Source organism: Condylura cristata, unplaced genomic scaffold (assembly GCF_000260355.1).
Source record: "Condylura cristata isolate star-nosed mole 26May11 unplaced genomic scaffold, ConCri1.0 scaffold00013, whole genome shotgun sequence".
NCBI classification, from domain to species: domain Eukaryota; kingdom Metazoa; phylum Chordata; class Mammalia; order Eulipotyphla; family Talpidae; genus Condylura; species Condylura cristata.
In genome coordinates, this window is record NW_004567114.1 from 5,689,751 (window position 1) to 5,696,661 (window position 6,911).

The window sequence follows — 6,911 nt, forward strand, 5'->3', positions numbered from 1 at the left end:
AAAAAAACTTACAGCAGGAAGCAGAAATCCTAAGCTTGTAGCTTGGTAACTCAGGTAACCAGTCCACCCAGAAGACAGACTAGTCCAGCTCCCAGAAGTCCACTCAGGCCCACTCCACACCAAAGTTCCATCTTTTCTTCTGGCTGTTTCATTCATGGTTATGTTACAGGGTAGCCCAAAGTGGACTGGGCCGCCTGTCTGTGGGGCCTCACCCACACACTCACAATTCAGCTATACTAAAGGGACACACAAAAGGGTCAATAACGGGTTTATTTACAAAAGGGGAAAGGAATAGGAAACAACCCAGGGAAAGAGAGCAAGATACAAAGTAAGTGGAATACCTTACAGCTGGGCTGCATGAACACAGCAAGTCATGCGGTCCAGAGAGCTGCTTCCCAAGCGAGCCAGCTAGAGACAGAGAGAGCACGAGATGCAATCGTGCTCTATTTATCCCCCCAAAATGTCCCAGAATCCATTCCTGCTAGCTCCGCCCTTGGGTCCTCGCAGTTCTCTCCCTGGTACTGCTGGGAGTTGTAGTTTTCAATCACTGGAGTCGGGTGTAGGGTCCAGAAAGCTGGAGTAGGGGGTGGAGTCCATGAGACTCTGCAGAGTTCCTTTAGGACATCCTGTCCCTTAACAGTTATTATACATTTTTCTCAAGAAACGTTTACGGGTGATTTATCTTTGGGTGATACTTGTTTGAAAATACCTTTACCTTAGTATTTGTGCACAGTCTTCCTGGCTATTAACTTTCTTTCTCTGGAGTCTTTTACGGCCCCCTCCACTGCTTCCTTGTATTCAATGGAGAAGCAAGTCCAGGCTGATCTTATTTCCCTGATAAATCAACTGATTTGGGGGGGGACTGGAGATGAAGGAAGTGTAGGTAGTCACAATGTCGTTTTTTTATTCAAAGTCCTACAATTTTGACAGGCAACATCGCAGTATTGCTTGTTCTAAAGTGTTTTTCCTGGGACACAATATGCCCTACCAACTGTATATAGATCTCATTATTTCACACAATTTTTCTTCAGCAAATGGTTCTCAATTTTCTCCCCTTCCACCTTTCCTCTCCTCCACCTTAAGGTCAGCACTTATTGTCATGTCAGACTGCCTCTCTCTCTCTCTCACACACACACAGACACACACACACACACACACACACACAGGTATTTGGTTATATATATTTTAAGTGGTGCTATTTTAGATTTTTTGTTATATTTGATGTTTATCTAGACAAATGTACAAATGATTGTGTATTGACCATAGATCTGTATAATAATTTTTCCAGCATTTTAGAAAATTGTCAGCCATTGTGTATTCAGTTGTTTCTGTCTCATTCTCTCTCCCCTCCTTGTGTGACTCTAGTTACACATTGCTAGACCTTTTCAACCATGCACAATGCCACCTGGAAGTGTTCTATTTTGTTTTTTATTCTCTTCTTTTTCTCTCTGAATTTCTATTTTGATGTTTTTCCATTGGCTTATCTACAGTTTATTAATCCTGGCATCTGATCTACTCTTAACCTATCAATTGATGGGTAAGATTCAAATATTAGCATTGGTCAACCCAGGCTTTATTATAGATTCAGTCTATCTCTGATAATCTCTGATATTGAATCATTTTGTCCATTCTTTCTAGAAACTTGACCACACTAATCAGTTGAAGTTTTTGGTGGTGGTTGTTTTCTGTTCAATTATTTATCAGTGAGTCTGCTTCTATTAACAGCTTTTTCTCTTGATTTTTCACTTATATGGGCTTTTTTTTTCTTTTCTTTTGGAATAATTTTTTAGAAGAATTACCCCTTTATTATTTATTTATTTATATTGCATAGAAGAACTGGGGTATAGGTCAGAGGTGGGGTGAGAGGATTCACCAGATACAGATTGGAGAGCAAAACAGGAAGATCCACTGAAATACACTGCTGAGGGGAGCAGCAGACAAGATAGGAGAGGTTTCCTGCACCATGTGGGTCGGCTCCCTGGCTGGGCACCAAACTCAGACCAACAGTGTGCCTTCACGATGCTAGCACTAAGACTTAATCCTTTGGCCACCAGTGAGGCCCCTCTTGGAATAATTTTTAGAGTAATAACAAATGCTGTGCAGGGAAAACTTTTAGATAATGTGCCATCCCATCCAGTTCCAGTGAACCCTCCTGTCTGCTCCTCAGACAGAGTGGGGTGTTGCAAGCTTACACAGCCTCGAAACGGGCATCAGTGAGTCCAGGTTCAGTTATCATTCTGCTTGGACTAGTTACCTACCACTATTCATCTTGTTCCCATAGTGGACTCTACTCAAGGACTCGGCACATCTTTGTCTCAGCACAAATAGTCTGCAGATGATTCTTCTGCCCGTGGAAATTCTGACTTTGCTCTTAGTATCCCATCCCGAGCCGTTTCCATTTGTAAAAAGTCTTTCGAGAAAGGGTGCTAGCCTAGTATTTGAGGTCCTTTAAGTTTCTACTTTTATCTGGTTGCCTACAGAATCAGCAAATATTCTCATGGACAAAGCAGCACAGATGGCTGATGGCTGCTGTCAGTTCACCAAGCCCTCCAGCACTTTCAGCTCTTGCCAGATTGTTCTCAGGAGCTCCAACTCCTAGCAATTGGTTATCTTTTCAAGAGACTCTAGAAAATTCCTCCTGCTTCTCAGAGGTCTATAACCACTCACATGATACAGACAGCTTCACAACCCAGCCCCTGTTTTGAGATAGAACCAGGCTGGGTGTTTGAGGACCCTCCAGTCTCTAATTTTCCACACCACTGCAGTCCCGTGGTCCTGTCCAAACTTCATCCCAGAAACATCCTGTGACCTGGAGGAGAAAGCACTTGCAGGTACCCACTTCTGGTACCTCCCTCTCCCAGAATTCTTAGTTCCTCAGTCCTGGTTGCTCCTATATCTCCCTGATGCTTTGGAAAACAGTCGTAAGTTTTATCCATATTTCCTATATCTTGACAGTAGTACTGTTCTCTTTCAAACTACTCCATTTTACCCCAAAGGAGGGAAAGTTTTTAAAGGTGGAAGGAATGAAATCATGTGCTCGTGTTGATGGAAATAATCCAGGAAAGAGTAATGACAGGCAAGGTATAAGCCTAAGAAAGTTCTTGAAGGAGGGAGGCACAGGGTGAGCGGAGGGCTTCTCTTTCCATAACTGGAGGGAAGTGGTGGCAGGGTAAGACATATAGGCTTCAGCTTAGTGAGGGCAAGAGACGCCTGTTATCCCCCAGCCCTTTTGTAAGATAAAATTATAACAGGTTTAGAGGGAGGGACCTAACCTTAGACCACAAATACTTGAGAGATGATCCTGAATGAACTCCCCAGATACCAACCTTGTGGACTCCGCCGGCTCTCCAGACACTGAAACTACAAATCCCTCATCACCAAAGGGAGGACTGCTCGGACCCGAGGGTGGAGTTAAGCGGCCATTTTTGTTTTTTGGGGATATAAAACTGGACACGTTGGGCTGAGGCTCATTCTCTCTTGGCCTCCTGGCTGGTTGCGTGGCTCTTGGTCAGCTTTCAGCATGCTCCTGGGGTTCCAGGCCAGAGGAGCTGGTAGGACACATTAGTTAACTGTTATCTCTCTCTCTCTTTTCCTGGGTTGTTCCTTTTCTTTTCCCCTTGTAAATAAACCCCTTATTGACCCTTTTGTGTGTGTCTGCAGTGCAGCTGAATCTTAAACTCACGGGTGAGAACACACAGGCAAACCAGTTCACGTCGGGTTGCCCTGCAACAATCCCAGAAAACATACTTATGATCTTGACTAGGAACAATGTACTAAAGACAACATACAAACCAAAGGCTGGTAAATGTAGCGAAGCCCAAAAAGGCAAATGGCCCAAACATTCAGGAAACATAGAGGCCTGAGTGAGAACAACAGGCAGTGAGGTATTTGTGGGCAGAATAAAAAACTCTTCCAAGTCAGTAAGTAAAAGGAACGGCCCTTTAGAAAATAGATAAGAGGCTCAAATAAATTTCCAGAAAAGGAGACCCAAACAGCTCAAGTCCATGAGAGAAGACAATCGTGCAAGTGATGAAGACATGCAAATGTCCAAAGAAGATTATTACTATAAGCTGTCATATCGGCAGGGGAAGCCCTGGAGCCTGTGAAACATGCCACGTGGCACAGTTTGCCCTATCGTCCAGGCCCCTTGTGTAGGATTGGGGGTGAACTGAAACCAGGCCCCCGCGGCAGCTTCCACAAAACTGGCACACCCAGCTGGGCTGGCAAGTTCCTTTCCTCGAGGGGGAGCTGGTTTCAGAAGGAAAATTTTGGTGCAGAAGAGATAAATGTTTGAGTTGGAGAGAACTTGGATTTTCCTGTGCCTTTTGCAAGACAAAAGCACCCAGGAGCTGAGGCTTTGGCAAAGAGAGGCCCCCATGGGCTCTCCCCAGAACCTCTCTCCTGCCCACCTACTTGTAGGATAAACCCCAGCTGCATACACCCCCATTTTCTAAGTCGCCCATTCTAATAGACCCCCGTTCCACACCACAGTGAGCCACCCCCCACCCACCCATCCACCCACACCCACACACACACACACACACACACACACACACCCTGCACACAGACAGCTCTCTTCTCCCCCTGCACAGCACACTCTGGTCCCGCTTTGGGCCACAGCAGGGTGCAGGCCTCAGTCAGGCAGGGGCTGCTGTGGGTACTGTGGGTCGCACGAAGCGGGGGAGGTGGCGATGAACAACGTCTGTTGGCCCAGCACGAGGTTGCCTTCTGCAGCTTGAGTTTTCTCACCTGCAAGCACTGAGCTGCCAGCTCTTTTATTACTAGATCTATAAAGCTGGCGTCACTCCCAAGGATAGACACACTTTCCATAGACAGGGCGTCTCAAGCAAATTGAGGGCCTGAGGAGAGTCCTTTCTCCCAGAGCCCAGGGTCACCCTACCTTACAGACTAGGGTCTCTAGTCGTGTCAGAAGGGCTCAGACCACATCCCTGATCCAGAGGGATGTGGAGTGGGGTGCGGTGGGGAGAGTCGAGTTCACCTTTCCTGACAGAGCTCTGTGAAACACCAAGGGTTAATTCATTTACCCCAGACCTGCCTTAAGGACAGAGAAGGGGAGGCTCACCCAGTTCCTCCAGCCAGGTAATAACAGTTTCATTTGCAAAGGAACCAGAAGCAATGTCTTTCTGGGGGGGGGAGGGGTGCCTCCCCTTCAGTGGCAGGATGCTTCCTGGCTTGTTGCATCAGTTTCACTTGACCTTGCAGAATAGATGGGGATTCCCTGTTGCCCAGGAGCCACTGAAGGTTTTGTCTGTCTCCACCACTCCTGGGCTCCCTGAGGGAACCAGGGATTCGCCTTCAAGCATCCACAGCTCAGTTCTTGTCCTTCCTGTGGTGTGACCTTGAGTTCTTAACTGAGCCCTTTTGAGCATCCTACTTCTCACCGGTGGCCTAAGGTGGAATCTACTTCATTGGGATGTTGTAGGAAGTAAGGACTTTGGAGACACCCCTGGCCCAGCACAGGTCCTGTCCTCGGGGATTCATAACTGGGGGGCAGGCACAAGGAGCCCTTATTCTTCTGTGCGTCCGGCCGCTGTCCCAGGAGGAAGGCGTAGGAAGGACCCAGCAGAGACCTGGACTGAAATGCCCTTTGGCCCAAGTGCTACCTGGCTCAGAACAGCACCTGCAAAGCCCATCAGCAACTCAGGCGTGCTAGAAATCAGCACATCTGGAGGCCCCTTTCCTGCCAATACCTGCTAGAGAAGGCACAGAAATAGTATCTCAGCCTCACTGGCGATGCCGCAGGTTAAAGCACCTCACCGCTGGCCCCGGCTGCTGCAGTGCGAGTTCGATCCCCACCCCGAGGTTGACCCACAGGGCGCAGCAGATCTCTCCTGACCCGCCCGCTGCTCCCCTCAGCATTGTACTTCGCTGATCTGCCTGTTCTGCTCCCCATGTTGTCTCTGGTGAGTCCTTTCACCACTCCTGCGCCCCTGGCCTGTACCCCAGTTCTGTATGCATCAATAACAACAACAAAAGAAATAGTGTCCCAGACAGCAGAGCCCCAGGGCTGTGTTTGTGGGGGAGTGTGAGAGGTCTGAGGGGCCCAAGAGGCAAAGTGATGGCATCATCACGGCTGCCAGGGTGCAGCCCTCATCTGGCCACAGCGCTGCTCCGTGATGGCCCAGGCAGAACACAATGCCCTGGTGGGGCGTGTGCTCTGACTGGCTTCAGGCTGCCTGTGCTCCCTGGAGCTCCCCCAGCCCTGAGCTTGCCCCTGCACTGCGGTACAGAGCTCCCCCTGCACCCCTCAGCCATTCCCTGTGATAGGACTGTTCCTTTAATCCATCAGAAGCAAACCATGGCTGTCTTAAGTGGGTCATTCCCTGCAGCCCTGTGCAACCTATTACCGGGAAGAAATTGGGTCTTTGCAAAGAGCAAACGTCTAACCAGCTATTGGCATGAGAGGACAGTGACTTGCAGTCCCTCGGCTCCTCTTCTGTTTCCCAATGAGCAGAGGCTCAGAGCGCTGTGGCCCCTTGGCAAAGACCACGGGAGCTCGTTGAGTACAGAGCCAGAAACTGTACACCAGTCTGACTGCCTCCTCTGTGCTCCCCGGGAATGTGGGGTCACGGCAGGCTCTGTTCATCAGTTCATAGGGCCTCAGAAGCCAGCAAGTCCATCATGGTACATGATGAGTCACCCTGGAATAATCCTGACAGGCCAACGAATCCTAGCAAAGGACGTCACCTCATGGGACCTCCTGAAGGCACCAAAGAGCCCAGGAGACGTCTGGGGGTGAGAAGAAGATGTTCAGTGCACACACATAGTGGACAGGATACCAAGTGAGCCACACTCATGGCTGCTGGGAGATCTCTGTGCCCGGGGTGCTGGCTGCTGATGAGGGAAGAGGAATTAAGCCACCTGTCCCCCCCAGAGCTTGAGCAGTACCC